Source organism: Dermacentor albipictus, chromosome 10, assembly GCF_038994185.2.
Source record: "Dermacentor albipictus isolate Rhodes 1998 colony chromosome 10, USDA_Dalb.pri_finalv2, whole genome shotgun sequence".
Classification (NCBI taxonomy): Eukaryota; Metazoa; Arthropoda; class Arachnida; order Ixodida; family Ixodidae; genus Dermacentor; species Dermacentor albipictus.
Genome location: NC_091830.1, coordinates 37001031 through 37022390, shown reverse-complemented (window position 1 = coordinate 37022390; position 21360 = coordinate 37001031). Strand labels below are relative to the sequence as shown.

The window sequence follows — 21360 nt, the reverse complement described above, 5'->3', positions numbered from 1 at the left end:
GGATTTGTCCGAATTGTTCTTGCGTGGCCTGTGGTGAGGTTGCTACTTTGCCTCATATGCTCTGGGACTGCGGGTCACTGGGCCCGAAGTTCACCAAGGAAGAGTGGGACGCGCTCCTGCGAAGTCCCGTCTTTGAGGACCAAATCCTGGCTGTCCAGCCCGCACGCTATCGGGCCGGCCGACTAGATCTGTCAGTGCCGTCGTGGGATTAGCCGGGTGAGCGTTTTATCGCGTTTTGCGGGACCCAATAAATGTTTACTCACTCACTCACTCACTCACTCACTCACTCACTCACTCACTCACTCACTCACTCACTCACTCACTCACTCACTCACTCACTCACTCACTCGCTCGCTCGCTCGCTCGCTCGCTCGCTCGCTCGCTCGCTCACTCACTCACTCACTCACTCACTCACTCACTCACTCACTCACTCACTCACTCACTCACTCACTCACTCACTCACTCACTCACTCACTCATTCACTCACTCACTCACTCACTCACTCACTCACTCACTCACTCACTCACTCACTCACTCACTCACTCACTCACTCACTCACTCACTCACTCACTCACTCACTCACTCACTCACTCACTCACTCACTCACTCACTCACTCACTCACTCACTCACTCACTCACTCACTCACTCACTCACTCACTCACTCACTCACTCACTCACTCACTCACTCACTCACTCACTCACTCACTCACTCACTCACTCACTCACTCACTCACTCACTCACTCACTCACTCACTCACTCACTCACTCACTCACTCACTCACTCACTCACTCACTCACTCACTCACTCACTCACTCACTCACTCACTCACTCACTCACTCACTCACTCACTCACTCACTCACTCACTCACTCACTCACTCACTTCTTGTGACAGGTGGTTGCTAACACGTCATCTGCTGCATTTGCGCGCCTGCACAAAGAACCGAATTGGCAGTTAGTATGCTGCGTTCGACCGTATGGGGAGACCGAGGTTAGTGCGCACCGCCGAAGAACAAGCTGCTCACGAGGCCCAACTTCGGGACCGCAGACGTCATCGTGAGCGAGAGCGGCGGGTGGTCCGAACCAGCGAGGAGCGTGCCGAGGAGTCTGCCCGTAAGCGGTGGGCTCAGGTGGAAGGCCTCTCAGATTGCAAAGCGATGAATACTGCGCAACGACGGAGGTACCACGCTCGGAAGGCTGATGCTTATAGGGGTGCGGATGCGAGATTCCGCATAGACTTCGCGGACAATACGTTTGGCTTCAGTTGTCGTGTGCGTAACCGATTTTGGTTTGAAAACAACCTATCGGTGATTTCGAACATTTCTTACCGCGATGTTTGCAGCTCCCCTGGTCATATACCTTCGCAGTGCGGAATGACGTTGAATTTATATATCTCATTGCATTTTTTTTAAAGCGAATTCCTTTCTTAGAGAGCATACCCTGACTTTGCTGACTATGGTGGCTTTGAGGCTGGTTCTGCCAGCGCCATTATCCTTGTCTCCGCCATCGTCTTTCCGAATAGGTCAAAAGCAGAAAATAGTAACAAAAGAAGTACGTGCCTAATGGGGAGATTCAACCTCGGTTTTCCGACACAAGATTCTGATGCTTTAACCATTAGGCCGCAAAATGCTCTCGTACCCATGCTGAGTAGCTCTTTCAGGCAATCGCCACGTGTGGGACACCGTGCTGCACGTGCGTCCTAAATCAAGTGCGTGCGCCAGTTTGCATTTAGAACTGACGCTGTGACAAAGCGAGCGAATAAGAGCTAACGTTACCAGCGAATTCCGCGTCCTCCTCACCATTGTTCACTCGTCAGACATCAAACGCCGCCTTCGTCCTCCTGACGTCACTGCGTCCACGTGTCACAGCGGGCATTCGCAAGAACTGCCATTTGAATTTCGGCATAGCCTGAACGTGGTGTAAATTCACAAACATAAACAATGCGTGAATTATGAAGCCTGTGTTGTGCGTAAATGTAAACATTTCATGAGGTTATTCGTCGCACAGAATTGCAGTAAACGTAGTTGTATGAATTTGGTTTTATGGAATTTAATTGAGTGCTTCACAGACGCTTCGCTACACAGAGGTTCCAACATGTGCGCTGGATCTGAGTAATCTTCTTTATTACCGATTTAGAAGGTAGCACCTGTGTCCTCCCTGAAGTTACTTGTTCTTGGGTTATTCAGTAAATCAGTAAATAATCCTTCACTTTGCTATAATTCCTTCATTTACAAAACGAATGCAGGCACGCGGAATAAAAAGCTACGTTTTTTGTTTCAGGACTTGCGTTCGTCTACCGATCTGCAAATATTTACTTTAGCAAACACCACTAAGGCCAATAGGAACTCGCAGTTTTGGGCAAGTCTTTTTCCTTGCCTCAGTCTCAACGTGCCATAACATACTAAACTGTCGGTTTATTTGCAGTATCGGTTTTACCGAACGCTCTGGATCTCCAATATCGGCCACCCGAAGCCAACCCTTCCCCTCACTCCATGTGTCTCGAAAGAAAGTATCGCTGTCAGCTATCCTCCTCCGTATATCAGCGACGAGATGGCGCGTGTCGCAAGCAATGTCGCGTACATGTTTCATTGCGCTGCCCACGAAGCCACTTCCTCAGAGGTACGCTTTCGCTAATCCCCTGCTGCCGGTCAATATGACAGCGCGGCTGACACCACCTACTCGATCTCATGCATTAGAGGCATGAGCCACCGTGGATCGCTATCGCACACACTCCTGAAAGCGGTGTGGCGACCACTAGACCGCGCCATTTCTTGTCTTTCGCCGCGGATGTGTCGTGAGACTGGCATGTATGCTAATGGCATATCGCGTCAGTGGGCGTAGACGGAGCTCCAGTGAGCCACAGGCTACTGCATCGACTCTTCTTCCGTCAACGCAGATTAGGGAAGAGAGGAGGGGCCCTATGTGTGCTGACAACTGCATGTGTCTTCAACATGCGTATACATTGGGCATGACGAGTTACGCGAACTTCTTTTTCGGGCTGCACGCCATTGCATTTGCGATTTCGAAAACACATTCAGTAGGATGCTGTCCACGTGCAACCAGAAAGGGGTCTACTGATGGCAGGGCGCATCGATCGTAAGAATGCGAAATCTGACTATAGCAATATAAATGCAAACAAGGTGATGGGTATGCATGCAGGGAGGTGGAGACGCTTCGACAAGGTGACTTGCGTAGTCAGGATCGTTGCTTGGACGAAGAGGACTACCCTGTTGAAACGTTGGCCAACACTCGAGACATACCTTTTTCGACCGCTGCTCGTCACTGCAGTGGTGTAGTGCCGTGAGTGCACATTTGCGAAGGCTATAGTTCAGCTTGGTTCAAGATGTTCCTTTTTTTTGCTGTCCTTAGCGGTTAAACTGTGTTTCCTGTCAAGCCTATCTCATCGGTCCCCTGCGTACGTGCACAGACAATCACTAACTGGCCCAGCAATTTCGAGCCGTTACTTAAAAGCAGAGGAGCTTCGATGAGCGAGCTAAACATTGCGCAAACCTAATGCACAGTGCGGAGATGAAGCTCTCTTGAAAATTTAGTTAAGGTAATGAGAACGAGCAGGGAAATTTGGTGGCGCGTTATATCGAAAATGTTTACGATTTTTACAGAATGGACCATTTGTTTGGAAGCTGGCGCTGTATCGTGTGCTCTGCCTGTTTTACAGTCCTTGTTCAGCTGTTCGTATATATAGACGTTTACAATATATCTATATAGTATATATACACAGTATATCTGCGCTGTTAGTATATACCGTGTGTGTCAGCCAACGTTAGCCAAGCCACTCATAGAAAAAAAAAAGACGACGCAAGATAAGATTAAGAGACCCAAAATGTTCGACCAAGGTCCGATGACAGAAAACCGTAAGTTTTGTATTCGTATCTTCCACGTGTTTCGTGGATTTTCATTTTCTTTGAACAGCTTAGCTAACATGAGCTGGGAAACCGTTCATGTTATAGGTAAATAATCCAGCACGCCGCAGTCCCAATTATATAGAATCAGCAGGGCTTTCATTTGAAGCCAACCGGCCTACATTCTTTAAAGTTTCACCTTGCGACTCACTGGGGTTACGGCCACAAGCCACACGAAACGTGGTTTGTTTAAGTGCTCCTTGGCATCGCTATCATTTGCCGAAGGAAATAACTGTGCAAAGATTACGCACGCCCCATACAGAGAAACCTTGACGTATACAATTATGTCGTCGTGAATGCTTCTCGCTTTTTAACGCGATAGCGTTAAGGAGCTCGTGTCGTAGAAAAGCCGGTGTCGGGTGTCGGCGTCCACGGCGTTGGCCGTGAGCGATAAATCACGGCAGGCGCTTCATAAATAAAAAGCAACTTCCAAGATTGGCTCGGTGGGAATCGAACCAGGGTCTCCGGAGTGTGAGACGGAGACGCTACCACTCAGCCACGAGTTCGATGCTTCCAGGCGGTACAAACGCGCCACTAGTGAATGCGGTGTTGCCTTCTAAACGAGCCGTGGAAAGTTATACTGCGGTGTATATCGGTAATTATGAACATGTAACGTACAGAAGTCGCAATTACACGAGTTGCGAAGTGCGTTTCCGCTGCATTTCTTCTGCGCTTTCCGCACACGCAGAGCCATCTTGCGGCAAACACAGAAGACCCCCACCTCTCAATGTACGGCGCTGCCCCGACAGGAGGCGCGCCGCGCGCGCATTGGGACCGCTGCCAGGCGCGTCGCGGCACTCCCTCTCCCCTGACGACGCTTCGCCGTGCTCCAGGTTGCAGAATCAAGCGCCGTTCCTTTCTTTAGATTACTATCTATCTATCTCTCTGCCCGTGCCGATCACGACGTTTGGCTGGCGTAGGTCGTTTCCCCTCCGAGACACCGAGTTCTTTGGTTCGTTCCGTTCGCTCAGGCGCACGTTTCGTTGCCGCGCCGAACGCTGCGTTGCTCGACGCTCACCGCGTGATAGGTGGACGCTAAGTCCGATGCGGGGCGCCTCGTAAGCGATCGCTGTGCCGCAGCGCATTGTCTTATACCCCTTGGTGGGTCGACGGGAACGCTGTCGCGTTCCACTCTTGAAGGCGAAGCTTAAGCGTCCTCCAATTTTTATTTTGTATGTGTGCACTTTTAGAGGCACATATATTATTCAGGAGACGCTTCCAAAGCAAAACAGAGGAGACCATAACGGCAACCGCAGTAAAATGAAAATGAGAAAAAAAGGTCTGTTTCCCAGAATCTCTTGCCGCGAAAACACAGACTCAAGAATGCCACAATTTTGCAGTGATAGCTGTCAAACATCTTTTGTCAAAATATAAAGGCTCTCAGCAGCTTTTAAGCATGCCTCATCCCCTCCTCTACCCCCCCCCCCCAAAAGAAAAGTAAGAAAGAAAATCGCAGCCAATTTCAGAAGGGAAACGCAAGATGGTGTGGGTAATTGCAACGCACAACGAAAAGAACGTACGTAAGCATAAAAAAAACAAGCTGAAAACAAGAAGCAACTACACTAACAATCATGGAGGCGGCAGGCGAACCGAGCAAAGGCCTGTGACATCGACAGAACTCGAGAGAGCGTTTTGCGACGCCAGAGTTGCTTCCCCCCAAACCCAACGCGAAATAAAAGTCCAGCAGTGCCCATTTCTGGGCGGCGATTGAGATTAAGGAGGTATCTTTTTTTTTTTCGACGCGGATTCCCTTCTCTGTGTCACTTGATCTTACGCGTCGCGACAAGTTTATCTTTTCACCTTAGGCGCCGGTCTATGTATACCCTGCTATCGTTTCCGCCTCACCGAAAGATTCGGGGACGCCTTCATGCCCGTCCCGGTGATTGCTTTGCTGTTCCTTGGGCTTCGCGAATGTGCTTTGCTGTTCCTTGGGCTTCGCGAATGCAGCGGTGGACACGATGTACCGGGGCGTCTCTTGGCGAGTGGGCCTGACTCCCTACGACTCGCTGCGTTGTCAGTAGCCCGGAAGTTGTTACCGGAAGCGAGTGCAGCGAACGAATCTCGTGTCGTGTTATCGGTCGCGTATACGCGGCTGCAATACGGGCGCTAAGAAAGAGAACGATAAAAGAAAGCGGCAGTCATGGGGTGCGCGGTTGAGATTTAAGAAAGAGAGATCCATATACCCACAAGATGGCAGCTCAGGCGTTTCGTTACTGCATAGCTGAAGCCAAGTGTGAGAAAAACACAAGCACAGGTTGCCGCAGCACGCAATAGTGCTGTGGCTTTCTGCTATGTTCGCTTTTCGCGCTGATTTGTTTTTTGTGTATGAATTTCATGTAATAAAGCTTGTGCGCAGCAAAACTTATTAGCAGCTGAAGTGACTAGCGCAAGAGTGGACACGGGATACTAAAAAAGTGACAAGGACAAGCGCAAACATCCAACTGGTGTTTATTACAAAAAGGCATGTATATATGCTCTCGCGCACTTGATCGGCCCACGTGATACTGCTCGCAGGAATCTAGCGGAAAACTCATACATTCATGCTGTCTCGCATAAACTAAAGAAAATAGGCCAAAGAGCGGGAGTTTCGGCTGTTTTTTCCGCGCCCTACAAGTTATCTCAGTTATGCGCCAAAACCAGTTCTGTCAGTAGGCAATCAAAATCATGCAATATTGTGCTCTGAAAAGATTTAGTCGAATGCAAGACGAGTAGTGTATGATACCTCTTTCCTGAGGGCAACGTTACGCGGGACAAAGGGGAAGGTGCCTAAACGTGAGACTACAGGAACGTAATCAGAAAATTCAAATAGGGAGAGAGGGTGTTCTAGGATCCATTGCTCCCAGTGCAAATGTCAACCACTCTTAAAAACACAAACAAACCAAATAATAGGAAGCAACGTGCCAGAAAACACTGCGCTCATGATTGAGGCAGCCGGCAGAAAGCAACTGCGTTAGCAAACCAACCCTAGCATTGACTGCTAAAGAATTTGCATTCCTGGAGTCTGTATGTGGGGAGCCGCCTTAAGCCTTGGCGCGGCCATGGTGCGCTCTTGTTTATTTGTGATGACCATGTTGTCTTGCACGATTGTAACTGTTTATGTTAAAGCACGCGAGAGTATATATAGATACCTTTTTGTAATAAACACCGTTGGAAGTTTGCGCTTGTCCTTGTCGCCTTTTTAGTGTGCCGTGTTCACTCTTGCGCTCGTCACTTCAGCATGGAATACGAACTAACGCGGTGTAACACCCTGCTTACTACGAGACCCGCTTGAAGCAAGTACAAAAATACAGGACGTCTGGTGTCGTCCTGTGTTTGTGTACTTACTTCAGTCTCATCTTTTCGTAGTGTCTGCACACGTATTTCTACAATGGAGCTGTTACAATCACGCTGGGTTTCTCTTGACGTGCGCAGCTTCACCGGGCTAGGGGAGGGGGCGCTGAGAGAGCGTGAAAGCAGAGTATAAAGATAGCATCGCGCAGCGTAGCGATGCGGTGAGTGTGGGTGGACTCTAGCACGGGAGAAAGAGTGGCGCGCACACGAGCGAGGAACGTGGCCTGGATGTGTGCCCTCTCCTGTGGCGCGCGAGGCAGGGGGGTCAGGCGAGGCAGGAGGGGCGTTCTTCTCCGGTGACTGCTGGGGTGCCTTGATGTCCTCCTCGCCCGCCTCTCCGTACAGAGTGGAGACAACCGCGGCGTCCACTGCGGCGTATGGCACGTGAATCGTGGATGCCGTAGCAGACGCCTTTGGCGGACGCCGTAGGGACGCGTTGCCGGCGCTCGAGTCTTGTGTGTGGTTTGGCACTACTTTACTGGCTTTCCCCCAGCTCTGCAGGTCTCTGGTGTTTGCGATAGCAGAGCCATGCATAACGTTTCTATGTTTTACCAACTAGCCCCCTGTCTAATTTTTCGTTACATTATTTAAGCCTATAGCCTGTACAGTAATATATTACGACCATATAGAATTATTGGATATAGGGTATATGGGATAGTGCGTTTCTTTAATAGGGGTTGTGCTTGTGTCGAGCTGTAGTCAAACGTCGGCATTTTATCCAGGTGGCTCAGTGGTTATGTAATTATGAGGTTGAGCACCAGGTTGCGGGTTCAATTCCCGGATTAAGTAGCCTCTTGTGGTGGCCATGGAACATAAGAATGCTCGTACATACCTGCATACAGTAGTATACGAGCACTGTGCGAACAAGCGATACGAACATAAAAAAGACCCGTACTATTTCCGGTAGCATTGGTTGCGCCCAGGTAGCGAATCTTCATCCGGCCTCTTCCATTACGACGTTTCTGGTAGTCCGCACTTTGTTACGAGACGGAGAGCCACGCATCTCGGGTAACTTTTGGGGCTTTAAATCCACATCCGTGAACTTTGTCACTATATAGATAGAAATACATTTATACACACACCCAGCGAGGTAGAGAGCAAGAGAGCTAGAAAAAATAAATCGTGAATGAGTGAAACCAATCAATAAAGTTAGGTATCGGCTTGTACAACTGTGCAGTGCGATTAATGAGGTGCCACCAAAACGTTGCGCACTGTAAAAAAGACAAAAAGAAAACACTAACTGACCCGCCACAATAGGTTAGTGGCTGTAACATTGGGCTGCCGAGTTCGAGGTAGCGGGTCCGACCACGAGAATGGCGACTGCGTTTGAATGAAGGTGAAATGTAAAAGCGTTCAAGTGCAGTCGAGAGCAAAGTAACGGGCCAGCCTGGTAGTGCGGGCCAAAAAGCATGCCAGTGGCACCTGGCGCTATGCCAGTGGCGCTAGGTGAGGACTCCACCTGGCATGGCTTCAAATTAAAGAAAAGATACATTCACTGGAATGACAGTGTATTTTATGGCAGTTTTGTACTTATGAAAACTGTATTTCTATATTACTGGAAACTAATGTTAGGCGGTAAGTTTTTGGCAGAAAGTTGCGCAAGAGCCCTTTCATACCTATGGCTTGATTAGTGGCTGACCTGAACTCTTCAATAAGACCTGCCTCTTAAGATAATGAATTGAGCGTTTACTCATTTCTTGGCACTAAATAATTGCATGCACTCTCAGAAGGACTTGCACTCTTTTGTTGGTTGTGCTTTCTTCAAACAATATACGTAATTTACGCCTCGTGGTCGTTCCTTTAGGCCCGCGCTCTAGGTAAGTCCAGCTAGGCCACGAATGGCGTGACGTAGCATTCTTGACAGAAAAGTAGTGGGTGCGGAGTTGTGAACAAAAAAAAAAGCAAGCCAGGCAGATGACGATCAGTGTTCGGTGGCAAGATAAACGCCAAAGGCTGTAAACGTATTTTAGAGCGTTGCGGATTATCGCGCTATTTCCCTTGTCCGCCGCTGCTACGATGCTTGCTTGAAAAAAAAAAATTGTCTTGAATGTCTCGAGTGTAATAATCTGAGGTAGTCCCGTTGCTGAAACCCGTGGTACAGTTTCGTTCAGGTGACGTGGCAGACGTTGCACACATGTGGGCTGACTATCTGCGCTAACATACAATTACTCATGGGGTTATACCCGGCCGCTTATCTTACTGTGCTTGAGTTGATACTGTACTAGTTATTATTGTTATAAGTTCCTTAGACACTTCTATTTCACAATTCCTTCGAGGTCACCAAGAGCTGAAACATGCATTCACTTATTTGAATCCCCTTTTCAAGCTATCTTCCATCTGTCTAGCTTTCTTTCCTTTCTAGCTACCACAAAGTAATTCTTTCAAGTTAAACAGCTCACTGCATTGCGCCACTATGCAAGAAAGCTCGCCTATGTTGTTTCTTCAAGGATATACGTAACAGCGATCCCACATTCGCCATGTTAGGATTTTTTTCTTTCGGTTTGCGTAGTTCAACAAAGTCTGAAAAGTACGCCTGTTGCGGAGGCATTGCGAAAGCGATGAATAATGCAGAAACGGTGTGTTGCATGTGATGTAAGCAACATGTATATTTTTTATTGCCATTTGTTAGTGAAAGTGCATAAGATGATGTGTCGAGCGGGAAAAAAAATCTACAGAAGGAATTAATATTTAAGAAGGGTGCATTGTTAAGCCACGTGCCATTCTCACGTTACTGCATTAGGCGAGTTATGTGCATGCCTGCATTCGTTAGGAAGTTATCCAGTTGATCTATTTTGAAAGCATGCCACGCGTTGCAACATGCTACTTAGGGCTGAATGAAATTAAGATATAAACCACCAACAAGAAAGTACAAAATGTTAATGGTAAGTGGACAGTAACTATAACTTTCCCTGTAATGCAAGACTGTTGCTGCTGCCGCTGTTTCTTAAGTTATGTGATCCTTGCAAAATAAGTGGCCGTTGCGAAGGTAATCCTAGTATCAAAAATAAGCCCCACCGGAAAAGAAAAGAAATAGAAGATACGCACAAAATGAAAAAAAAAAAGCCACCAAGGACACACAGCACCATATCGACAACACGTGGACGTCGAGTCACATTGCAGACCATCTGTTCGATTACTACATAATATAAAGCCACTTATTTCTTAACAGTTTGTTCACGTAATGTGTCGAAATTACTGGATAGTGCAACGAACTACGTTTACCATTCCATCTCATATCCATGCGCGGAGTGATAGCCAAAGTTTGGTGGCTGCCTGCTTTCATTAACACTGAGAGGTTACTCTGCGCATACATCGCAAAAAATGGCTGTGGCTTAGCTAAGGTTAAGCCCAGGATGCGAAGCATACTAGCCTTTATTTTAGTTGTTGAACCACTGTTTAGCCTGGTGAACTGCTGTTGCTTGGCTATATTTGGTTCGGCTAGATGAAGAAACAACTCATGCAGGCGAGCGCACGAGCTGAGACCCGGCTATGTAGCTACGTGGCCGCAAGCGAGCGCACGAGTTGAGCCTCCGCTTTTGCAGCTGTTACGACGTCATATGGTAGATACGCGGCCGCGCGTGGCGCAGCAAGGAAGAGCGTGGTTGTGCGGCTAGTATGCTTCGCATAAAACTCGCATGCGTTACCTAAATGACACGGTCAGCATAAAATCTTTGGGACCATGCGTACACTGTGGTGGCTCTCGGGCAGATATGACTTACTGACGCGTAGGCATAAATGCTGACTAACAATGACTGTTTCCGGGATGCGATATTATTACGCAGTACTATTGCTTATAGGTAATGAATTGGCGTGACATATATACGTGGTAACACATGCGTACCGGTAATATGTGCCGATACACATCTGTACACAATCTTAGCTGAAGCACCGCGGTTTCAAGAGAAAACTTTCACGGCGCGAAAAGATGAAGGACTAGACAAGAAATAGACACACGTACCATGAGTGTCCAGTGTGCGTCACCTTTTTTCAGAACCTGTCATCCATCTTTTCGCGTTGTAAAACGTTCGCCATGATCATAAATCCCTAGCGCACCAAGAAGACGCTGTTTGAAAACATCCACTAAAAAAACAGCAAAAAAAATACAGTGCGGCGTACTAATACCGACGGCCACGACTTCAGATGTATGAAAACTAGTCAAGAATCGATAACTGCTGGAGTTGTAAAACCTATCGTCGAATGGCTTTTCTTTCTCCTTCTTTCTAGTATATAAACTGGAGCAGCCGCCAACAAAGCGAACGCCAATGCGGCCACAAAAGCAATCCCGAAGAGAGCAACCACCAATGGAGCAACACCATAGCAACAAGCAGAGAAGCAACGCCACAAGAAGCGACCACCAAATGCAGGGGGACACCACGCACTTTCTTCTCTCCTCTGGTAAATCATAGAGCTTTCGCTCTCTGCATTTAGTAGCGTTTCCTTTGTTTCCATTTCGCCGCAGACATGTATAGTTCCTCTGCGGCCATCCGGGAAGCCGCTTCTCTGGCCTCCTTGATGAAGCCATGCATATGTTATAACCGCAGCCAGCGGCGGCCTTTGCGTTCACCCTCTGCTCGTCACCCGGCTTTTCGCCCGAGAAAAAAAGAGAAAAAAAGGAATTTCATCGCGCTAATGCGCCGCTACGCCCATCAGGGAAGCGAGCGGCGTCTCTATGTTTCTCCCCGAACGCGAGCGCAGCTCTACGGTCGCGTCCTCTGCAACGCTGCTGCGACGGAGTGGCAACAAGTACGTTCGCTGTGCGATCCCTTCAACTAAAAGGGTGCAGCACCGTCGGAGCCTAACTGCGCCCACGTGCACTCGTTGTGCCCTCTGTCGTGTCTATTCTTTCTGCACAGTAAGCTGCTGTCACGTGGTTGCGGTTCGTGGCGGGCATAGGAGAGAGAGAGAGAGAGACAGAAGTGAGATAAAGGAGAAGAGAGAAAATTCAGTTTGCTACCCTAGACTGTTAAAACGGGGAGGAGGTGGTAGAAGGATCAAAACGAGTGGAGAGATACAGAGAACACCTACACACCATCACCGCCGGTCCCTATCACTGCATGATTATCACGACCCAGGATCAGACGCAAACACGAATTCAGTCTACAGCCGTTTGTGCACGGCCGTTGACTCTAAAAACTGCCGCCGTACCTTCATCGCCTTCCACTGCGATGACTTATGAGCTCGGCATCCCAAAATGGCGTGCTTCGACTGTGGCATGCGATCAAAGCTAGCTGTAGTGCACTTGCGATCGAGCGTCTCTGTGCAGTGCCGCGAGGAAGGTCACGCAGAATCAGTTGAAGGTTATCCTCGCGGCTGCAGTAATCACACCTAGGGTTGTCGGCCTTTTCAATGTTGGAGAGGGTAAATGCCTTTCCTAGCAATACAGACAGCATACACTTAGCCCATGCCTGGTCACCTACATCTTGAAACACTAACATCAGAATTGCTGGCGTAGCCTCGTACAAAATTTACTAGCCGTAAATCCGGCGCGAGTGTCTGTGGGAGATCCAAGCATGAAGATTAGGTTAGCATTGGAACGATTGTTTCGAACTTGGATTTGCTAAAACGTGGTGCTTGTGGCTTCGAAAGGCTTTGTGACTTCGCAAATTGATCATTCCGGACAATATATTGCGTAACAATAGCAACACTTCGCCATGATTAAGCATGTCCTGGGACAAAGTCTGTCCGCCAATATACACGCAGCGATGTGAAAAAAGTCACAGGCCTGTGCCACTCACGCGGCACAGTCACAGCGTGAGGTGGAGGAGCGCCTCCATTGGAGCTCCATTCTTGGCAGCAGGCACTAGAGGGTTCGTACCTTGCGAAGAGGCGCCATAACATGTACCGAAGAGTAAACACAGGTATCGAGTCTACGCGGCACACGTGTCAAATACCTTGGCACGCGGCACGATAGGACGCTGCTGTTGATGATGAAGATGATCATTTGTCTGCATACCCTTTGAAATGGCGCGGTGACAAATAGTAACCTAGCCTGCTTGAGTTTACCAGGTCCAGCTACATGAAACATGCAACTGCTGCAAGTCTCTGCTGCATGCAACTGCTCCATGTAAGTGCTCCATGTCGGGAGACTTGGTGCACTGAGCAATTTGCACGTATCGACGCTATGCGGCGCGCATTTCAAGTTGTGACAAGTGGCACGAGATGATGCTAATGATGATGATCTTTATTTTGTAAAGGCAATTCTTTGAAACGGGGCGGCAAAAAAAAAAGTCGCCTAGGCTGCTTGATTTAATTAGGTATGCCGTACATGTCTTTGATTCTAGCATTTTTTTACGTCTAATTATTCTTCGTTTTCTTTCTCACGACTTCTCTATGTACCTTGTACCGTTACATGTGCGACTGCTACATGGCGCGCCTCCTGGTGTAATATTGTGCAACTGCAACGCAAAGTGCGCATGTATCGACGCTACGCGGTGCGCATCTCACATGACGTCTCTAATTACGCGCTAAGACGCGTGTTAGGGCGTGGCTCAGCGGTAGAGTAGCTAACTTCCGCGCAGCGGGTCTGGGTTCGATCACTGTGGGAACTGGGCATTCTTATTTCTCATTCCCGGCGACAGCTGCGACGGACAGCAGTGGGGGTGACGGTACCGTCTCCAACCGCAACGGCTATAAGAATGAGCCCGTGACAGCTTACGCTGGAAAAATGACCACTATGACGACTACATGAACAACGGATCATGCGCCACGTGCGAAGCATTCCACAAGTCATTGTGGTCGTAGTTGCATAAGACGGGCCTCCATGCTTACACCTGATTTAGTTGCCGCGCTAAGCCGCGTGCAGATCTAGGCGAATAAAAGACTACATACGCGGAAACTTATTCCCTTGCTGTGTTTAGTATTCTATGATAGCTTACAAAGTTTAAGGTCAACCTTAAACAAATTTTAAATAGTCTTTAAATTGTTTGCTTTCAGAAAGTGCAGATACGAAGCAGCTTCCGTGAAAAATTTTATCTTTGAAATACGTGGGGATGCGCCACGAAAAGCTCCCAAAACTTCACGTTTTTGACAGCGAAATTGAAAAAAAAAAGGTAATGCGGCCGCACACATCTCACGATGAATGTCGACGTTAACGCGATTTGCACTGAATCAATGTAGCGACATTCTGCACTAACCCCGCCGAAACGCGTCATGTATAAGGCATGTATGCATCTAGGCTCCTCTCTCACACATTTCTCTGGACACGCTGCATCGCCTGGCCACAGCGCCCCGAATTACGAGGGCATTCCATCTCTGAATATTTAGTTAGGCAAGGTTGTCTTAATATTAGTGGTTCGATTTCACCCTGCACGAGAAATACCTTAAGGGATTTACTTTTGTCGCTGAAGAGTGGCCCATCCCAGGGAACCGAAGTTGGCGAGGAGGAATTTTATTGAAGAGCAGTACATACACAGTGACCGAACTTGTCCTCGAAGAGGTTCATTGAAGAGTTCCATGTACCCAATGTGACAGCGTGCTGTCTGGTGTCGAAGGCCTAGTAAGCTGGCTTTTAGTGCCGCCTTTTGCCTTCACACCGAGACAAACCGCTCTTGAGCGTTGTTTTGCCAATAAACAAATAAACAAACAAACAAACATAGTGAGCCAAGTTGGTCCAACGGTTGGTCTCAAACTCGGCTCCATCAGCACAACAGCCCGGTACTCTACCCATTGGACCATCTAGTACCCTGTGACACAAGGCGGCAGGATAGGACAAACAAATATAGAGCAAATTGGTTGATCTTAAAAAAAAAGTGCGAATTGCATTGAAACGCCGCGATTACCCTCTCACCGGAAGTGATGCATCACAAAGAAAGCGCTACTGCTAGGCATGACCTCCACGACTAGACTGCATCCGCGCCTGCCGGCTGTGCGCTGGAAAATCTCGGAGGCTACCTGCTGTGTGTTACGTCATACGTTTGCGCTAAAAACCAGGCGCCCGCGTCGTCTGCTTACGTGCGGTTTAATGGTTGCTAATAAAAATTAGACAATTATTAGACCTGCAACTACCTCAAGATTGCTTCTAAAGTGTATGCTACCTATTTATAACCAGTTTAGCCAAGTAAAGTTTGGTTGCAGTTGGCCTATAAAGCGTGTGGCTTCACATATTATATCAGAATAATTTATTCTTATGGAGTATTATAGCCACAAGCACAAGATCTTATCTGCGTAAAACTCATCATGCCCATATAGTAGCTGAAGTACAGTACCGTCAGCTTTTTCTGTTCAGATTTTTTAGGGAACTTGAAGAAGGCTAGGTGTCTCTAAGACTTCCTGCAGCAGGTTGAAACGGATACAGTGGCTAATACATTGCGGTGCTGAACTCGGGTTCGCATGATCTATTCCGGCCGCGGCGGCCTCATTTAGGCGGGGTCTGAAGGCAAGAACACCCGTGTACCATAATTTGGTGGCGGGTAAAAAACCACAGCTGGTCAACAGTATCCCGGAGTCACCCTCTACTTCATGCCTTTTAATCGGGTGGCGATTTCGGCACGTAAAACCAAAGAATTGTTTTATATTTTTTTTGAAACGGGGTAAAAGGACGTATCACTAATGGAAAGGGCCGTTTCTACACCGTTGGCACTCTTCCAAGAATGTTAGAGAGATTGGCCAAGTTTTATTTCGTGATGTAACTTCGTAGCACAAAAGCAAAGATTGAAACAGATCAGAAATGGCTACTCAAGGGTTCCCTACCAACTAAAGCTTTATTTTTGATAAAATGCTATTTACACAAGAAAACCCATGCGCACGATCTGCTTTACGATTGCGTAAAGGGCAGAAAAATAAACGTACAAAAAGCACACCAACAAATCACCAAGAAACCAACAAACCAACCAACTACCGCACGTTACGAAGTTATGAGATAGCGCTTGCGTATGACATCCCACGCTTTTCTCGTCTTTCCGTTCCACGCTGCGAAGTTGCATCTTCTAAGACGCTGAATGGCACGTGTTAGACTTTCGCTTCTCGTACAGCTCAACATTGCAGCAGTGCTCAGGCATTGTCTGGCCGGTTTTCTTGGTGCTGGCCACTGACATCGAAGGACCTAGGCCCATGCACCAAAGTGGACCCGTCGAAGTGGTGATGCAGGCGACTTGCCATTTCAGCGCTACATTAAAAAGGACAACAAGCCTACAGTGTTAACGAGCCCTTAGCACAAAACAATTCTCTTGCAATCGGCTGTTACCATGTTCGTGTGTTCTCCCCCTCTCTAGCTGTACTTTCCTATTATCTTTCTAACTCCGACAATCCAAGAAAATTAGGTTATTACCTATTATCTTTGAAATTCCGACCATATAAGAAAATTAGGTTAAAAAAGAACACGTGACCTTTTGCAAGTGAACAAGGCTGCCACCCGGAAGTAAAGTTCCGTTCCGCAGCTTCCGAAGCAGTCTTTCAAAAAATAAAAGAAAAGCCCATTAGACGTAGTTACAATTTAAGCTGGCCTAATTGCAATATAATGAGAAGTAAAATGAAAACTGAACCACGTGAAAAGCATCGGTGCAAAGTAGAGCCGCATGAATGACGTCTCCGATGCTGCGACAAAAGCGCGAAATTCAAAGCGGTAAGTGCAGGTAGAAATTTCGGAGAGCCGTTCAATATAGCGCAACACTGGTGCACTTAACTACCTAGTTTTACTTGCACTGTTAGATTGGCTGTTTACTACCTCAAATTTACGTAGACAGTTGCCAGACACGGCGTCAGCACATCTTCTATCATGAGAAAAAAAATCAAACACCTCTAAAGGACAAGACAGCTCTATTGTTCTAGCAATTTTATTCGTCTGAAACGGAAGTAATGAAAAATGTTTTTCGAGAACAACCTAAGAACTCATTCCGAGGAATGCAGATTGAGGTGGACACGGCCATGCTTTTGAGTGCGCAAAGAAGAGAGATAAAAAGAAAGAAAAAAAATGTAAACAGAGATTTTTTTTTAAATATTGCAGGCTGTTGCTAAAGGCACGTTCAGTCCATAGTCATTGCACAGTTGTTTTTCGCTTTTATCCTTCGACATTTCAAACGCTTGCCCTTTGAACCATTTAGCTCTCCAAGCTACTGGAATTGAATAAATGTATTGGAGAAGTGCTTTTTTTCGATAATAACGCAAAGAAAGGATTCCGTGGGACAGTTTTTTCCGCAGGAGCTCTACGTGAGGCATGCCCCACCCACTCTAACGAGAAAAATGGCACCTGCGTCCCCTTCCCCCCCCCCCTCACCGTCATATGCGCATACATTATTTAGGTTCAAGGCGATGTGTGCGAGCTTGATTTTTTCATATATTGCTCTAGCGATGACTGAAGCCGATTTTGATTTTCTATTTGGAACAGGATTGGTCGGAACAACTACATTCTGAAAATAAAATACAATGCGAACTCAACGCGCGAGGCGTCATCGAAGGGGACCTATGCACAACGTGCTCGTGTGTCTGTCTCTCGGTCTCTGTGCGTGTGCATGTGTGCGTGTGTGTTTGCGTGTGTGATTATACGACGTGCATCGCCTATAGAAAAGCCTCGTATAATGACTGATGCTTCGCATGTGATCCCTCATGATTATATACCTCATTATTGAAGCGTACATTATGCAACTATGATCTTTTTTTTGTTTGTTTTGTTTCGGGATGGTGGAGTGTTTTCCTCTAGACGTGGGGTACGACGTGTGCTACACCCGTTTCTGTAGCGTAGTGCCTACCGCGTTGAGCCACTGAGGTCGAAGTCGCTGGTGCGTTAGGATTTAAGTTCCTGTTAAAGAAACCGCGGCGGCCCAAATTAATCTGGAGGCTCCAGTGGGGCATGCCTTCTGTTACATACCTGCCGACTCTGGACAGCGAGCCACACTTTCGGAGGATTTTGACAAGCCATAATGATGCGGATGTTTGTGAAGTGTGAATGGTAATGAGACATCGTCGGCGGTCAGAGAAATTGCTTAGTAGGGATAGCAATAAATGAGCGGTAAATTGTAAGAGTACTTAAAGCTAGGCGAGTTGGTACCTGTGCATTATGATACTGACGCGCCCACACAAAACAAGGACACAAAACAAAGGTAACACACAAGTACTTGTGTTACCTTTGGATATTTGTGTAACCTGAGAGCGTTGGCCAGCCCCAGACACGACCATGGTGGCAGATATGGATCAATGTTTTGTGGAACAATGTTTTCACCACAGGTGCCTAGTTGTGCGGGAACTGGAGAAAAACAACGAATAAACACAGATTACCGTAGTAGCTGTAGCTATACGGATGCCATGGCAGGCACGTATAGAAGAATCTCCAGGGGTAAGAAGTTTAACGGCAATTTCGAACTCTGCAACCACACTGTGTGCTTATTAATTTCTTTCCACAGGTTACACAGAGAACGCTGTGGTAAATGCCTGAAGCAGCGAAGTCTCTCGACTAAGTGTTCGAGACACGCTAAACCTAACCGACGCCGTAAATAAGTCAGCGGCTACGCCACGAGTGTATTTAGATTGTGGTAGCGAACGGGTGCGTTGGACATGCTTAACTAGCTAGATCAATTTTTAACCGCTCCCATGCCGCAGCGCAGAACATTGCTCCACTGCTGCTTAGACAAAACATCGCTTGTACGAGTTTGTTTCACAGTGATACAAAGGGTGCGTGTCATTAATGTAAGGATTAAGCGCTCCCTCTCTATCATGCGATAGCGGAGAACAATTCAAGGCATTTTTTTTCAGTGTGCTTCAGGTTTCAGCCTCTCTCAGGTATACTTTTTAAACATCCCTATTGGGTTCATTGTTTAACCTTTTCCCTGCCGTAATGGAGACTGTTTTTGAAATGCTGTTTAAGAGCTCCCTTCATGAGATTAGTTAAAAGCCCTCTTCATGGCTTCCCCTACAAAATTTTAATTCAAGAGTTCCCCCTAATACTGCCCTTCATGGGTACTGTCAACGTGTTCCCTTCAAGAGTTCCGTTAAAATCTCCCTCCATGGTTCCCCTCCAAGATTTCACTCCAAGAGTTCCGCGCATACTTCGTATCATGAGTACCTTTCAAGGAGTTTCCTTCAAATGTTTTCTTCGGGCACGGGCACTTTATTCAAGACTATACTTTCTTTAAAAGCTCCCTCCATGGCTTTCCTGCAAGACTTTCCTTCAAGACTTTTCAAGATTTCCTTTCAAGTGTTTTATTCAAAACATTTCGTCAAGAGCGCGCGGGCGCACGCACGCACGCACACACGCACACGCACGCGCACACGCGCACACACACACGCACACACACGCACACACACGCGCACACACGCCCACACGCGCACACACGCGCACACACACGCGCACACGCACACACACGCACACACACGCGCACACACACGCGCACACACACACGCGCACACGCGCACACACACGCGCACACACACACGCACACGCACATACACGCGCACACACACGCGCACACGAGCACACACACACACATACACACAAACGCGCGCGCGCGCGCGCACACGCACGCACGCTTCCCAAATCTGCGCCGCAGCGCACTGCATCGACGCCTTGAAAGCCTCGAGCTGCTTCGTGACGTTAAACGACGTAAACTCCGATCGCTTCCCGGCATTCCTTTGCCTGGCACTTTCAATACGAGCTTTAATTCATGCGATTATTCATCATTTTCAATAGTCTACTAATCCAAGTGGGGTGGTGCACGCCCATTTAATTCACGTGTGTTTAAGCAGTGGTGCACGCCAGATCTGAAAGACGAAATAAGAACCATTCGCTGTTGTTGCGATGACAATTGTAGGGACGCTCGAGGCGCGTTGGCGCCGTTGGCGATGTCGTGCTGCTTTGGTATTGCCCACGTGCGGAAGCTTAAGGCCAGTTCGCACCGGCGATTTGGGGAGGCCGTGCGAGCAAGTTGGCCGCTTAGCGACCAGTCGGAAATGGTCGCTTTTCTCGAAAAGCGATGGCTTTATTGCAATAGGAAAAAGGAATTAAACGGACACTCCAGGTGCGTTTCTGCGTCAGCGTCGGCGTCGTCATGAGGTTCCGTACAAAGCACAAGGGCGATAAAATTGTGAAAGTGAAAGGGAGTGAAAGTGTGCGAGGGTGAGCCAGCCCAGCGCGCACGCAACGGACGAAAGTGGGGAGGAAGCGCGCCGCCTTCCGTCGCGTGCAAGGCTTCGGAGAGAGGGTAGGGCTGGAGGGAGGGGGGATGCGTTCTACTCCGGGAGGTCTGGGCCACCACGCGCGCGTCTGGCCAGGCCACTGCATCTTGAATGCGACCTGCGAAGGGTACAGACGCCGCGCAGCGCTGCGTTCTGGCGACTTAGTTCACGTTGATGCGAGCGGCATCACGAAGGTCAATTCGCTCGCTGCTGCTGGCGCGTTTCCTCACTGCAGCGTTTTGACAGCGAGTTTCCGCGGTCATCGAGTGAGATGTCCGCGGGTCACCGAGTGAGACATCATGCTTGTCAATTTAGTTAGTATGCCTATGTTTACAAGTTTACACGGCCGATAAAACTACTATCCTTACTTCGTATAGCTGTCCGCTAATTTGCTATCGCAATCGATGCTTCATGTTACGGGCTAAACTGCGACTTTTCTTGAGTCAGTCGCTTACAGGTTGGGTTTTCTGTCGCACGACTGCAGCCGCCAAGCTTCTGAACGCAAGGTACGCAAGGAACGGGACGTTTGCTTACGCTGACGGTAATTTTACGCGGCGAGCAGACGTGAACGTCATCGATTGCGAGGAATTTCGGTGTGGAGACGGGATGACAGCTTCGCTGTAAAACATATTCAACGTATGTAGCATCAAGTGTGGCAGCGATGGGTGTCTTTTTCATTCGTCGCAATCACCGGAATATATACCCGCTGTTGACGTGAATGCCGGGCGTTAGTACAATTTTTGTTTCTCTTTTCTCCTCTATCCGAGGGGTCGATTAACTGTTACCTGTACGTATATGTGTCATGAGCATGGCAGTGTACACGAGATTTAACGAAATCGACTTAGTAGCCATTCGCTGCAACATTAACCTACGTGTACTCCACCTACATTTACGTTGAAATGAAGGAGTCTGTTGCCATGTGTTTAGCAGCCCCGTACACGTGCGTAATTGCGATGTGCGTACTTGCAGTGTTAACATAATAACAATCACACAGAGCGCACACGTCGAG

General features: G+C 48.0%; 2 long non-coding RNA genes across 3 annotated transcripts in view; one reads left to right on the top strand and one right to left on the bottom strand.

Annotated features, from left to right (window-relative positions):
* LOC135911866 (uncharacterized) overlaps positions 1-21360 on the top strand; it is a 279105-nt gene that overhangs the window by 15532 nt on the left and 242213 nt on the right. For both annotated transcript variants that reach the window (XR_011509150.1, XR_010567483.1), the window contains exon 2: positions 11475-11645. This is a non-coding gene — a long non-coding RNA (uncharacterized lncRNA). The remainder of the gene's footprint in view (positions 1-11474; positions 11646-21360) is intronic.
* The window catches only part of LOC135911902 (uncharacterized), a 41775-nt gene continuing 36746 nt past the window's right edge, over positions 16332-21360 (bottom strand). Inside the window, exon 3 of the long non-coding RNA XR_010567490.2 lies at positions 16332-16353. This is a non-coding gene — a long non-coding RNA (uncharacterized lncRNA). The remainder of the gene's footprint in view (positions 16354-21360) is intronic.